The sequence below is a fragment of the Acomys minous genome, assembly GCF_964271855.1.
Source record: "Acomys minous genome assembly, chromosome: 11".
In the NCBI taxonomy this organism is placed as follows: Eukaryota; Metazoa; Chordata; class Mammalia; order Rodentia; family Muridae; genus Acomys; species Acomys minous.
Window position 1 is genome coordinate 97,832,837 of NC_140492.1, and position 13,895 is coordinate 97,846,731.

The 13,895-nt window shown below is 47.0% G+C and overlaps 1 long non-coding RNA gene across 1 annotated transcript; it reads left to right on the plus strand.

Moving 5' to 3' along the window:
- Positions 1-1,920: 1,920 nt before the first annotated feature.
- LOC311608028 lies at positions 1,921-5,188 on the plus strand. Its single transcript, XR_014782830.1, has 3 exons — positions 1,921-2,704; positions 2,836-2,968; positions 4,009-5,188. It is a non-coding gene; the product is annotated as an uncharacterized lncRNA (long non-coding RNA).
- The last annotated feature ends 8,707 nt before the right edge of the window (positions 5,189-13,895 follow it).

Below are 13,895 nucleotides of genomic sequence, written 5' to 3' on the forward strand. Positions count from 1 at the left end.
CAGGAGTTTACTTCCATTAAGTCATGGGTTACTGGCATTAGGAGTCAGGAACCGGGGCTGGCAAGATAGATTTAATCAAGACATTAGGATGGACACTCATAATTGAATTTTGTTGGTTTTTCTAAGAAGAGGGACAGAGGCCAGACACAGATACACAGAGAAAAACATAGGCAACCCCTGTCATGATGAAATTAGCAGGGACCCTCATTAGAGCCAGTGCTATGCTTAGTCTCCCAGACTGTGAGCTAAATAAACCTCTTTTCCTCTTAAGGTAGCCTGTTCTAGGTATGTCATTATATAATGAATAGTGACTAACACACAGATCTAACTCCAGACTCCATGCTTATGATGCAGGGACGTCACATTATAAAAAAAAAAGTACAATGAGGCCTGAAAATTCAGGCGAGGTGGCCCACTCATGGTGGGACGTGCCACCAGGCTGCCTCTGTAGAAACCTCTTGTGAGTTCATCGCTTTTCCCCGGGGACTGCCGAAGTGGACCCCAGCCAACCAGGTCTGCTAAAGTTAAAGCATATTTTAGCTAATAATTCCCTTTGATATTTCAACACTTGAGTGAGGAAGAATGAGAGAAAGTCAAGGGAAGCAGGTGTTCAAAAGATGAGAGTCATGGGGCAAGGCAAGTGCAGACTCAATTTCTATCTCAGAGTTTGGGGGTGGCGATGAGAGGGATGGGAAGAGTTCTGGGGCCCCTTGATGTCCTTCTGTGGGTGTGACTATTGGCTTGCTAGGTGGGTGTCACACAGGGGGCTCAGGCCATGGGGGTCTCTCTCTTATGAGGGGACTGTCATTTTAGAGTGGACCTCAGAGAGGGAGAACAGGAAACAGGACACTCTCAATACTAAAGCAGAGGCAGCCTGCACAGTGTGTCCCCACCTTCCAGGAGGGCAAGAACCATCTAGAACAGCTGCTGAGTGTAATCCGTCCTGCCATCCAGCAAATCCACAGCTGTAGGCAAGCCAAGTTCATCATCTAAGTGATGGAGTTGGGGCTCCACAGAGAGGCAGCAGACTCAACATCTCAAGAGCCTCCTCCTGCCTCCTCCGAGTCCTGCTTACATTTTCCAGCTGGTGCTGAGGGACCCTGAGGGGAAGTCTGTGGGGGTAAGAGCTGGCTCCCAGGGTTGTTGCAGCCTTCCCATTATTGCCTTGAGTCAGACACCCAGTAGGAAATCCCAGGCTCATTTACTAAGGAAGGTGTGGTTTTGTCTTTGCCTCTGTATCTCCAAGGAGGCTGGTCCAGTGGATACCCAGGACTTTCGTCAGGGCAGAGATGAAGGGCATCCACTGGATTAAAGTGAAAACCGCTTGAGGTTGCCGCCCAAGGGGGATGATCACGGAAAGGTCCCAGCCAGGGTTTCTTCCGGCCTGTCCCCCGCCAGCCCCTGGTGAGTCAGGTGGATGAGTTTCCCTGAGGAGCCCGGGCTGGGTTTTGCTGGCTGCACCCCTCCCGTAAGGCAGGGTGAAGTCATGAAGCACACTGCGGAGGTGGTGGGCATGAGGAGGTGAGCTGACTCGGAGGGGAACCATGCATGGTTGCCTAGAAGCCCTCCTGGGATTGATCTCGCATACCTGGCATTCCTGGAGTATCAAGCATGCTGCCACCAGCCCGAGTCCCCAGGGAGGAGCAACGTGAAGGAAGAAGAGGGAGGATGGATGAAGCTTTTCCTAACTAGGAGCACTCGGTGTGTGTGTGTGTGTGTGTGTGTGTGTGTGTGTGTGTGTGTGTGTGTGTTTGTGTGTGTGTGTGTGTGTGTGCGCGCGTGTGCGCGCGCGCGTGCGTGCGTGTGTGTGTGTGTGTGTTTGTGTGTCTGTGTGTGTGTGTGTGACAGAGAGAGAGAGAGAGAGAGAGAGACAGACAGACAGACAGACAGACAGACAGACAGACAGACAGAGACAGAGAGCTAATGGTTTGGCACTGGACTCTGATCCAGTCCACACTAGAACACCACTCTGGGCTGAGTTGGGGAGTGTAGTATGACTCCAAGGATGAAGGCAACAGACAGAAAACTAGGCTGGGCAGTAAGGACAGAGCTGTGGGAGGCCTAGATACCCACAATGGGTGGACGAGGCCCCTCAGCTGCCCTGTGCCATGTCAAAGTAATCACAGGACAGTTCCTCAAAGGTCTTATCACTGAGTCCTGCCTCCTGGCACTGGCAGAGCCAAATAGCATAGTTAGCAGTTTTCACCAAGGAGGACAGTACCTCTTTTCTGGGGAAACAGCTGAGGGACCCGGGTGGTGTTTAGGGCCTTTCCAGGTCAGGCTGTGCATGGCTGGTTCTTTCTCAAACTCAGCATCTTCCTGAGGCTCTGGACTCTGCCCCTGCAATAGCGCTTTCCCTCAGGAGCAGCCGTGGTGCTCGAGCCTTCACTTTGGCGCAAGGATGCTAAGTCACCTCACAGAGTCTGTTCCTTAGGCCTGAGGTCTCCTTTCTTCTTTTGAGTGCTGGGTACAGCAGAGTTGCCGGGGCCACCCTGCTGCTGTGTTGGCTTTTGCTGTCTAGGGATTCAGACCCCTGCTCCCATGGTATAGTCACACTGCTCTGAGGTGCTGCTCTGAAGCCTCTTTGTAAACGCTGTGTGTTTCTTTGCTGTGCTGAGACGCCCAGGCATGTAGAATCAATCGCAGGACGGCCTCCTGCCTGTCTGACTTGGAGGCCATGTTCTCACTGCTATGCAAGTTGCAGGTTTGTGTGAGCAGAAAAACCGCACCTCTCCCATCCGGCCCACACCTGTCTGCAGCACGCTTTGGCTCTGGAAGGGGACTAGAATTTCAGCCCAGACTTTAAAGAGGATCCCCTATTTCTTTCCACGCTAGGATACTGACTTTAGGAAGCTATCTGGAATCCTGTCAGGCTGGAGGCGGCTAGAACAGCGAGGGTTGATGTGGACACTGTGGCTTCAAAGGCAGAGTTCAGGTCCTGTGAGAGGACATGCTACTGAGACTCTAGGTAAGAGAAATATAGGAGATGGGGAAATAGAAGGACCCAGATGGTCCTAGAAACATACAAGAAGAACATCATGATGGGTGGATCAGGGCCCAGGGGGATCTGCTCAAACTATTGCACTAACCAAGGACAATACAATAGTAAACATCGAACCCCCTACTCTGATCTACCCAATGGACAGGACATTCTCCACAGTTATGTGGAGAACGGGGACTGACTTTGACATGAACTCTGGTGCTCCATATTTGACCACTTCCCCTTGGTGGGAAGGCCTGGTGGCACTCAGAGAAAGAATAAGCAGGCTACCAAGATGAGACTTGATAGCCTATGACCGTATAGTTGAGGAAGAGGTCCCCCTCAGTCATAGACCTAGGGGAGGGGAATAGGGTGAGAGTGGGAGGGAGGGAGGAATGGGAGGATACAAGTGATGGGATAACAATTGAGTTGTAATCTGAATAAATTAATAAAATTAAAATTAAAAAAAAAAAGAAGTGGTAGCAGAGGATGCCTTTGCTATTGGGCAGGCACTTTGGAGTCCCTGGCCTGAGAGGAAAGCTCACTACTCTAGTAAATCCTGGGAATGTCTTGAGCACCAGCCGCTGGTGAGCGAAGCCAAGAGCCAGCGTGCACTATGACCCCAGGATGTGGCCCCTCCTGCAGGGCAAGTGGGATGGCCTGTGGCTGTGGAGGTCTCTGTATGAAGGAAAAACCTTCCTGAAAGCTGTAGTTAGCTGGGAGATATTCAGTGACAGGTGAGATTTGGGAAGGTCCCAGCACGGCTGGCCCCAGAGCCTGCCTGACTATGCAGGGAAGGTTGGCGGGTGGAGCCCTGGTCAAAATCACTTTCTTCTTCAGGGTCACTCTGTGCTTGGTGGGGACTGGCTAGCAGCCAGTATGAAGAGGAACGTTTGTTTAAATGGCATCCAATTTTAAATATTTTCCCCCCAAATATTTCTGTGTTTTTTTAAACACAGTATACACATATGTTTGCGATATTTCAGCTTTAATAACATCTCTCCATTCTCTTATTCTGGGACATTTAGGTTGTTTTCTATAAATAAACAGCAGGAAGCAAGGGGAGAAACTGTGAGTTCTCCCTGCTGCCTGGCCATCCTGCCTCGGCGAGTCTTTGCATATGGGAGGTCAAGTGCCTGTCGCTCCAGCCTGACCTTCTCGCACACAGCTGTTCCTTATCAAGCACATTGGCCAACAGGGAGAGACGCCATTGAAGAGAGGCCAGGAAAGCTCCCTCAGTTGTTGGATTCCTCCCACCAAACAAAAGACTCATGAAGTCACAGAAAGTACAGGATCATGGACAGATGTCAGAAGGATCCCTGGCAAGTGGACCTGCTTCTCACGTCTCAGTTCCCTACAGGAAGGGCCAGTAACCATGGGCTGAGATCGGAAGCCAAAAATATACCTTCTCACTTATCAGGTTGATGAGCTCTGGTGTTTTGTTGCCGTCGCTACAAGCTAACCATCACAGTCTTTCTTCCCTGCCTCAGTATCTCCTAAGGTTTCTGTTTCTCTGGAGAACTGCTATTTTTGTTTGCTTTTGTTTTTCGAGACTGGGTTTCTCTGTGTAGCCTTGGCTGTCCTGGACTCACTTTGTAGACCAGGTTGGCCTCAAACTCACAGCGATCTGCCTGCCTCTACCTCCCAAGTGCTGGGATTAAAGATGTGCACCACCATGCCTGGTCCTGAAATTACTCTTTAAGTAAAGTCAGCTTGTTTTTTTTTGTTCTTTTGTTTTGTTTTGTTTTGTTTTTTTTGAAGGAGAGATAAACCTGTTTTGTAGGATCCCAAGTGCAGGATTGGAACAGTCTTGTGAGAGAACAGGTGAGGTTAATCCACTAGAAGAGCAACCACCTCGTGCAGGAGCTTAATTGTTGCCAGCTGAAAAGATCCCGTGAACCGACTCTGGGAGGAGATATATAAATGAGCCCAGAACTGGAGGCGGGGCCTTTGGAGACTTGGGATAGTTTTGGCTGTTCATTGCTACACTTCGAGACGCTCCTAGAGAGAACCGCTTGAGGGAAGGCTTCAGGGCTCCGGCTCCCACTGAGGTTCTGGGTTCTGGTTGTTCCAGGCTCCAGCAGAAGAAATCCTGCAGATTGTACCAGGAGAATCGTTCCTCGGAACTGATATCCTTACGGTTTTGTTATTGTGTCCATTAATCCTCATTTCCTATTGTTTTGGTTAGTTAGGTTATAAGTGACGTATGCTTGGTCACTAAGTTGTTAATAAAATATATTGGTTAAGAAAATTGAGCCTACATTTTTTTGTTTTTAAAATTAATGCTGACTTCTGCTTTGTCTCAAGGACTGTCCAGCAGTCTACTGTCTTTTATTCTCATGTATAGGTAACGTTAGTTAATATGGTCTACAGTTCCACGACTCCCTGCGTTCCTTGCTCTGCAAGAGCATCAAGTGCTTTTGACCACCGAACTATCTTTCCAGCTCAACTCTTGATTTTTACAAAAAAAATGTCACATAAGATACCCATTTCATTTTCCTACTGAGTTATCATACAATATACAAAAGAGTTTCACCATTATTATTTACTATTATTAATGCTAATAAAACTGTTGAATGGAACATGATTGTTTCGATTTAAAAAAAGATCTTTGGAATATCTCACTATGCTCATACAGTAAAAGTAGTGTGCCAAAAAGCATTTCAAATATTACTTCTGTGATTTTTAATTATTAAACATGCTATTTCTTTTGAGCACGCACACATATGTGTGTCTGTCTGTCTGTCATGTGTAGATGTGTGAGTGGGTGTGAATGTGCATATCCTGGCACACACGTAGAAGACAGTTTTCTCTCTTCCCACCTTGTGGATCTAGGGATTGTCCTCATGGTGACTTGGGGCTCCAACTCTGATTGTCAGATGTGGTAGCAAGCACCCACTGAGCCATTTTGTTGGCTCTTTATTGGCTTTTACGTTACTAAGATGACATATAATTAGAGCCATTTGGTGCCATTTATATTAAAATTTAAGGTTAATTTTGGGGCTTGGATCACTTTTACTTTGAACGTGTAAGGCATCTGCTACACAGAGGCGAGGATGCACTAAGTCTTTGTTCTGCTTCCTTCACAGACGCTGCTCCACACCTGCCCTCCAACAGGCCATTGTTATTTTATTATTTTCACATGGATTTCGCCCCCGCTGTGTTTCCTTTGGAAATGCGCACATGTATACATACACGTTGTTCTAATTTTTTTTAATTTAATAATATCTCCTGGCCACCATTCCACACACATCTCTGTTTCTTTTCTTTTCTTTTTTTCCAAGATATATATTATTTTATTAATTTGTTCTTGTTACATCTCAACACATCTCTGTTTCTTTCACTTAACAGTATCTCACCCCACGGTGTGGCTATGCCACATGATTTTTTTCCCCCATGGTACTTGACTGTAGGCACTGAGGTTGTTTCTAGCCCTTTAACACAACAAACAGCACCAGCACAAACAGTCTCACATGTATGTTGTTGTTTTCTGAAGCGTGGCGTCAGGGCAAACAAATCCCTAGACACACTGTTGCTATCTTAAAAGGCACATGCAATTATGTCAGATACCCACAACTTCTCCTTGAGAGCAGTTTAAAAATTTTTTTTTACTTAAAATTTATTTATTTAATGTGTGTGTGTGTGTGTGTGTGTGTGTGTGCACATGCCAGAATGTATGTGAGTGTGTGTACCCTGTGCACGCAGGTTCCTGTGGAGGCCAGAGGAGAGCGTCAGATCTCTCGGAGCTAGCGTTACAGTTTTAGAGCCACCATGAAGGCGCTGGAAACCTAACTCAGGTCCTCTGCAACAAACAGCATCCGTCGGGCCGTCTCTCCAGCCCCAAGGACCATTTTTATCTTTCTACCAGAAACATGGACAAGTGCCTACTTCCTCAAGCTTCAAGTTTCTGTCAGTGTTACGATCAAGAGTCCGCAGTTCATGGTAGCTCTAACTGCTGTGAAACCGGACGTCTTTTCTGTGTCAAAACCTCTCTGACTCTTCTACGAACTGCTTGTTGATAATCTACCTTTATTTACTAACTTATAGTTTGATTTGTCTTGTTTTGTTTTTCAAGACAGGGTTTCTCTGTGTAGGCCTGGCTGTTCTGGAACTTGACCTGTAGACCAGGCTGGCCTCAAATGAACAGAGAGATCCACCTGCCTCTGCCTCTGCCTCATGTATCACTACCACATGACAAGCAAAGCCCCTCTATCTGCTAGATACATAGAAATCAAATGCAAATCAAACCAATTGGGAAATATAGAGCCTTCCTTCTGAAGCTTTATCTAACAAGAAGTACTAGTGAGCTCCTAATACCTAATTTTTCTCCGTGGGTCCCATTGAATCAACTGGAGCATTTCTGGCAGCAACTCACCATTTTAGTATTTTTTTAGAATGTTGGCCAGTCCTCTGGTTTCATTGGAACATGGTGTTAATGAGAAAAAGATTGCAGTTTGCACAGCCACATGTGCTGTTGGCTACACGGGAGGGAAAGCTGTTCCCCAGCAAGGAGTGGGGCCACGCAGCTGCCTTGCATTCAGACAGAGGTCTCAAAAGAATACTCCGTGGGGAGGGGTGGGCTGTGGCGTCATCTCCAAATGTTGTTCGCCCAGGGGGTGGGTGTCCCAGGTTGCAGCTCTTTGGGGGCCCGGTGCTAAGTTTTGCATGGGAATTTCCCTATGAGGTCAGCAGCCATCAGAAAGACACATGCAGGGAACCGAGCTTTGCCTTGTGTTCCTCTCAAGCCAGATGCTGCGCAGAGGGAGGGAGGTGAGCCTTCCCATGTGATCCCAGCCGTAGCAGCTCTAACAGGGGCAAAGTCCCTGGTAGCTAGCTATCTGTTGTTGCATGAAGATTGCTCCCCAAAGGAGGGCTTAAGGAGGCAGACTCTGCTGTCTCTTGAATTTCAGGAATTCAGGAGCCGCTCGGGCTGGGTGGTGATTTCATGAGAGTGATGAGGGTGCGAGGGGCGTCAGGCAAGACTGTGGTTGTCTGAAGGTGTCAGTGGGGCCAGAGACCTGCTTCCAAGTTAGTCACTGCTCTGACTCAACAGGTTTCTCCAGGCTTTTTTGTTTCTGAGTTCTAGTCTACAACGTGATGATGCTTGGATCCAAATAGCACCTTCAAAAGCGGTCAAGTCATGACAGTGAAACTCCTGCTATGTGAAGACATAAAGTTATCCATCTGTAGCCCAGGGAAGGAAGTCCAACTAGAGGTTGAAGTTTCTAGCACCTCAGAAATGCAGAACTGGAAGAAAGTCACTGGCCTGGGATTGTGCCTTTGTCATAGCAGGCTGAAGGCACTCACACGGCTGGCATGTTGATGCTGGTTGGTGGTAGGGATCTACATTCCGTTCCGGGTCATTGGGGTGTCTTCAAATGATGTCTGATTTCATGCAGGGTGAGAGACTTGAGACAGAGCAAGGGCGGTGCTGCTGCGCTGCTTTTTAGTATATAGTTTTCCCATTGCAACCCTTGCTTGCCTCTATGGCCTGTCAGAAACTGGTAAAAATCCAGCTCAGGAGCTGTTAGCTGGATCTTTAGAAGGCAGATGTCACAAGGAATTTATGAACACATTTTTAAATCGCCATAGGCTCTGAAGCCTGATGCGTTCTGAGCAAAGGGCTTTCTGGCCCCCATGGTCTCTGAGGCAGGCCTACCTCGCTAGTAACCCTGACAGTAGAAGCAGTCCCCTGCCGGGTAGCTGGATCTCTGTTTACAATGTGCTTTCTAGCCCACAGATCTAGAAAACCTGGTCCTTGAAAACTGATCCAGATACAATGAGCACCATGATTTTGTGTCACCGAACCATCTCTGCCTCAATGTACCGAGGCTATAACAGGCCCCCAGACCTTAGCACAATGGATGCCATGCTGGAGGCACCAATTTGACCTTAAAGCCCAGCACATAGGTCCCACCACCTGCTAAAACAAGAAGAATAGACCTAATCCATCAAAGACCTGGCTTGTAGTTCCAGGAAGCCCCTAACTGTACTAACCTTGCCCTTTGACTTCTGTAATTCTGCTTCTTGGTAACTGAAATGTGACAACCAGGATGCATTTTTGTGCATAAAGAGACAAAGGGCTGTAAGGCTCTGGGTAGCACTGTTTGGACAAGTCCCCATGTAGTTCCTGGTCAGCAATAAAGGCTTTCTTTTTAGCTTTAAGATTATCTGAGTGGGTTGACCTCACTCCGAGGGCGAGGTGGGTCTCATGACATGCCTCTGAGAACATTCTCCAACATGCGTAGCAGAGGTTAGCGCAGCAATGTGAGTGGATGAGTGAGCAGTGAATGGAAGGTGGACAGGTGAAAGAGTGATCCATGTCCAAAGTTCAATCAACTTTAGTGATATTCCTTCAAAATTTAGTAGTCCTAATTTGCCCTTTATGCTTAATGTCTCAACACAGAGATAAAGAAATGTTATAAAAAACAAAAGAAATATGTTTTACTAGCTTGCATGCACACACACACACACACACACACACACACACACACACACACACACACGATATACTATGTCTTGCAAATATAGCTAATTTAATCCAGAGTTGGGGTGATTCAGTGAGATGCCTGGCTGAGTGTCCTGAAACAGTTAATCTGTAGAGAAAAATTGGGCAAAGGATTGATCCCAGGTAAGAGCTGGTGAACTATGGCTGGCAGGTTAAGTCGCTTGTCTCTACAAATAAAGCTTGCTGTTGCATGGGGCAGCACTGAGCTTTTGAGCTATAATGTTTGTGTGTGGTGTGTGGTGAGAAAGTCAACGAGGCTGGGTGTGTTAGTCAGGGCTCTCTAAAGGGATTTATTAGAGTGGCTTACAGACTGTGTTCTAGGTAGTCCAACAGTGGCTGGCTCACACTGGAAAGGCTGAGAAGCTGGTAGTTGTGTAGTCTACAAGGCTGGATGTCTCAGCAGTTCCAATCTGACACTAGAGTTCTAGAGGATTCCTGGAGAGCGGCTGGTCTTCAGTCTATGTTGGAACCCTGAAGAAGTCGGTTCTAATATCAGTGGAGGAATACTGAGACAACAAGGTAGATGAACTTGCCAGCAAGAGTGAGAGCAAGCAGGCAAAAAGCAGCTTCCTTCTTCCATGTCCTTTTATCTGGGCTGCCACCAGACAGTACTGCCCACATTTAGGGTGACTCTTCTTGATTAAGACAATCTTGAGCCGGGCGTGGTGGCACATGCCTTTAATCAAAGCATGAGGGAGGCAGAGGCAGGCAAATCTCTGTGAGTTCAAGGCCAGCCTGGCCTACAAAGCGAGTCCAGGACAGCCAAGGCTATACAGAGAGACCCTGTCTCAAAAAACCAAAAACAACAACAACAAAAACAAAACAAAACAAAACAAAAAACTCCAATCCTGTCAAGAAAATCTCTCACAGGAGTGTAGACAGCTTAAGTTGTAGCTAATTCCAGATGCAGCTCAATGACAACCAAGATTAGCTATCACACTGGACGAAAAGTATTTATTAGCTACCCTTTAAGACAAAATTTTGATGCCAGGCATGGTGGCACATGCCTTTAATCCCAGAACTTGGGAGGCAGAGGCAGGTGGATCTCTGTGAGTTCAAGACCAGCCTGGACTACATAGTGAGCTAGTTCTAGGACAGTCAGGGCAAAAAAAGAAAGGAAAAAAAAGAAAGAAAAGAAAAGAAGAAAAGAAAACATTTGCTATCCTTGTAGGAAAAAAAGAACGTTAAGAATCTCTTGCCTCCTTTTATGAATATTAACTAGTACTAGCTGCATCACCCTCTATGTAACCAGAAAGCTAACAGGATATTGATGTATTGAAGAACTGTTTTCAGACGTGGGCTACTCAGCAGCACAGGGATGAAGGCCACAGGTAAGGTGAGCCTTTCAGTCATCCAGACTTTCTGCCAGAGCCACCTACCTGTCCCACCACAAGGACAAGATACAAAGGACAGTGGTCTCACTGGACTGGAGACACAGATGCTGTCGTTTAGTGAGGTGGTGTCTGAGGGTTTCATTGCTGCGAAGAGACACCACGGCAACTCTTACCAAAGGAAACCATTTAATTGGGGCTGGCTTACAGTTCACAGGTTTAGTCCATCATCGTCAAGAGGTGGGAAGCATGCCAGCACGCAGGCAGACACGGTGCTGGAGAGGGAGCTGAGAGTTCTCCATCTTCATCCACAGAAGTCAGAAGAGGACTACGCCCCACACTGGGAGTAGCTTCAGTATAGGAGACCGCAAAGCCCACCCTCGCCATAAACAAGGTTACGCCCCCTCCAACAAGGCCACATCCCCTCCAACAAGGCCACACCCCTCCAACAAGACCGCACCTCCTAATAGTGCCACTCCCTATGCATTCAAACTCAAGAGTCTATGGGAACCATCCCATTCAACTCACTACAGGAGGCTTAAGGAAGCAAGACTCTGCAGATAGTACAGGCTTTGAGGGTTGTACCCTGGCTCTGGTTCCCACCTCGTCACCATCTGCTTCTGGCTTGGCCCTCCAATGAGTGAGGAGCCTGGGATGTAAGCCTTTACCAACACAGCCAGAGGCCAGCCCCTCCCTCCGTGCCTTCCCTCCCCTTCCCTCATGGGCTGTATCTCAACAAACTGTGAACCTCAGTAAATCCTTCCCTACTTACATTGCTTCTTGATAGGCAGTTGGCCACTGCAAGAAGCAAAGTAATTAACATATTCCCCCCAAAGACTCATGTGCTGGAGGCTTGGTCCCCAACGTAATAGTACTGGGTTAATGGGAGGTGATTAAGTTATTTGGCCATAATCATTGGGACAGGTCAGCCACTATTTGCTAATGTGGGTTAAGGAGCCCTTGGAGCTGAGTTGGTCACTGTCAGAGCAGGCTGAGTTTGGTGTTCTCAGCTTGCTCTCCTCCTGTGACTTCTCTCTCTCTCTCTCTCTCTCTCTCTCTCTCTCTCTCTCTCTCTCTCTCTCACACACACACACACACACATATGTTTCCAGCATATGATGTCATCTACCATAAGACCCTAACCAGAAGCCAATGCCAGTGCCTCCAGGATTGTCAGCCAAGTCAACTTTTGCTTTAGAAAGTATTTAGCATCAGGTGTTTTATTATAGTAGGAAAAAAAAAAAGGTAAGATAGTCAACCTGAAGAAGATACAGATTATAAAGCTGATACATGTGTCAAGTGTCTATTGGTACATTTGTTCACAAAATGAAATAAATAAAAATATCATTTGCAATGTTAAAGATTAACATGTTAAGCATATACATTATTTTTTAAAAAATCAATTTTAAAAAGATTTTATTTTTACTTTTAATTGTGTGTGTGTGTGTGTGTGTGTGTGTGTGTGTGTGTAGTGTAGGTGCCCCCAGAGGCCACCTGACATGGGTGCTGGGAATTATCTTTGGGTCTCCTGCAAGAGCAGCTCATGTTTTTTTTTTTTTTACTGCTGAGCCATCTCCCCAGCCTTCCCTTTTTAAAAATTAATTTTTAATTAGCTTTTCAAGTAATGAATTTCACTGTGGCATTTTATATGTACAGATCCTATAGGTAAATAACATACTTTTAAAAGATTTATTTGTTTATTATGTATACAATGTTCTGCCTGTAAGTGTATCTACGTGCCAGAAGAGGGCACTGGACCTCATTGTAGATGGGTGTGAGCCACCGTGTGGTTGCTGGGAATTGAACTCAGGACCTTTGGAAGAGCAGCCAGTGCTCTTAACCTCTGAGCCATCTCTCCAGCCCAAATACATATTTTTTTTTTTTTAACTCAGGCTGGATCTTGCTACACAGTCTGATGGTGACCTTGGAGAGCTCCTCCTGCCTCTGACTTTCCATCATGGTGACAGAAGAGCAAATCATGACACCTCTGGACAGTGGGATACAGAACTGCTTGCATTCAGTAGTGTCAGTGAATTGACAACTATGCTGAGGACAAAAGGCCCAGTAGAGGATCCCGGTGGCCAGGGATACAGCTCAGCTGGTAGAGTGATGCCCAGCATACAGCAAGCCTGGCAATCCCCAGCATCTGGAGGTGAAGGCAGGATGGCCAGAAATTCAGGGCTATCCTTGACTATTGGATACAAACAAAACAATGATATTTCAGGGTGCTTGGGAAAATTTAAAGAATCACTTTATCGCTTTTTAGGGTTATTTGCACTAGAGTGCCTGAGCCCTCAGGGGGCAGGGGAGAGAGATCTGGAGTTACAGGCTGTTGTGAGCTGCCTGAAGTGGGTGCTGGGAATCAAACTCGGGCTCTCTGAAAGAGCAGTATGAGTGCTGTCTTAGTCCCTTTTCAGTGGCTGTCATGCAGTTCCATGACCAAGGAAACGTATAAGACAAAGCGTATAACGTAGGGCTCGCAGTTCCAGAAAGTGAGTCCGTGACCACCAATGGCAGGTGGGCAGGCATGGTTCTGGAGCAGTAGCTAAGAGCTTATATCCATCCCCTTCACAGGCCTGAGGGAAAGAGGGGGAGACACTAACTTGGAATGACACGAGCCCCATCTCCACCCCTGAGTGGGGACAGGGTTTCTCTGTGTGACCCTGACTGTCCTGGAACTCACTCTGTAGACCAGGCTGGCCTTGAACTCAGAGCGCCACCTGCCTCCACCTCCCAAGTGGTGGGATTAGAAGTGTACACCACCACTGTCTGGCCTGACATAGGCTTTGAACTCTTTCAAACCTACTTTATTTGGGGTTCTTTAATGCTTATGCCTCCCTTCCAACCTCCCTACCCTAGATAGGAGAGAAAAGAGGTTAATGGGAACAGGAGACGTAGAACTAATTAGACTCAGTTCCTTGGAGCGATTCCACAGGTGTAATTGGTAGGATTCCAGCTGAACTGTTAAACAAGCAATTCAGCAAAGGTCACTGCAACTGAAGCCGCCAGAACCTGGAGCAGCAGCCAGGACCTCAAAGCATCCACTGGAGCCATTTTCTCCAGGAGCGTTTCAAAA